The following is a 1,644-nucleotide window of genomic DNA, read 5'->3' as shown; positions in this document are numbered from 1 at the left end:
ACCGATGGCACCGGGGGGTACCGGGGAGTACCGGGGGGCACCGGGGGTCTTGCCTGCCCCCGGAGCCGTGCTGTGTCCCCAAAGAACCGTCAGCTGCGTGTGACATCCGTGCCGGTGCTGTCCGGTGTGTCACCGGGGCTGGCGATGTCCCCACAGGGAGCTGTGACCCTCGTGTGTCACCGGTGACGGTGGTGTCCCCAGAGGGCCGTGCCAGCTCTGGCTGCGTTCCCAGAGAGCCGTGAGCCACGTGTGTCGTGGGTGCTGGTGGTGTCTGAGAGCCTTGTGTGTCACTTGTGACAGCGATGTCACCACAGACCTGTCCCCATGCGTGTGTGTGCTGCTGCTGCTGTCCCCAGACAGCCACAACCCATGTGTGTCACTGGTGGTGACTGGTGTCCCCAGAGAGCCGTGTCTTGTGTGTCTCTGGTGTTGGCAATGTCCCAAAGGAGCCCTGTCCATATGTGTGCCAGCAGTAGCAGTGTCCCCAGTGAGCTGTGACATTTGGGTGTCACTGATGGTGACTGGTGTCCCCAGAGAGCCGTGTCTTGTGTGTCTCTGGTGTTGGCAATGTCCCAAAGGAGCCCTGTCCATGTATGTGCCAGCACTGGCGGTGTCCCCAGCGAGCTGAGACATTTGTGTGTCACTGGTGCCCCCAGAGATCTGTGTCCATGTGTGTGCTGCTGTTGGCAGTGTCCCTGCAGAGCTGTGACCCTCACGTGCAGCTGGCACCGGCCATGCAATGTCCCAAAGGAAACACATCCATGCATGTGCCAGTGCTGGCGGTGTCCCCAGCGAGCTGTGACATTTGGGTGTCACTGGTGGTGACTGGTGTCCCCAGAGAGCCGTGTCTCGTGTGTCACTGGTGTTGGCAATGTCCCAAAGGAGCCCTGTCCACGTATGTGCCAGTGCAGCGAACTGTGACATTTGTGTGTCACTGGTGACACTCTGGTGACAATGGTGTCCCCAGAGATCTGCATCCATGTGTGTGCCAGCACTGGCGGTGTCCCCAGCGAGCTGTGACCTTCGTGTGACAATTTTGTCCCCAGAAATGTGTCCATGTGTGCGCTGCCATTAGCAGTGTCCCCGCAGAGCCATGACCCTCACATGCAGCTGGCACCGGCCATGCGATGTCCCAAAGGAAACACATCCATGCATGTGCCAGTGCTGGCGGTGTCCCCAGCGAGCTGTGACATTTGGGTGTCACTGGTGACAACAGTGTCCCCAGAGATCCGCATCCATGTGTGCACTGTCATTGGCAGTGTCCCTGCAGAGCTGTGACCCTCACGTGCAGCTGGCACCGGCCATGCCATGTCCCAAAGGAACCACATCCATGTATGTGCCAGTGCAGCGAGCTGTGACATTTGTGTGTCACTGGTGACACTCTGGTGACAACGGTGCCCCCAGAGATCCGCATCCATGTGTGTGCTGCCATTGGCAGTGTCCCCACAGAGCCGTGACCCTCACGTGCAGCTGGCACCGGCCGTGCCACATCCCACGCGTGCCAGCGGCACTGTCCGTGTCCCCGCAGCGCGGTGTCACCTGGTTCCACCCCACTCCTGACCGTCCCCATCCCACCGTCCCCAGCGTGTCCCCGTGTCCCTGCCCGCGGTGCCGGCTCTCCCAGGCCGCGCGAGGAGCCCGTGG

The sequence above is a fragment of the Geospiza fortis genome, unplaced genomic scaffold (assembly GCF_000277835.1).
Source record: "Geospiza fortis unplaced genomic scaffold, GeoFor_1.0 scaffold599, whole genome shotgun sequence".
In the NCBI taxonomy this organism is placed as follows: Eukaryota; Metazoa; Chordata; class Aves; order Passeriformes; family Thraupidae; genus Geospiza; species Geospiza fortis.
This window is presented reverse-complemented; position numbering follows the sequence as displayed.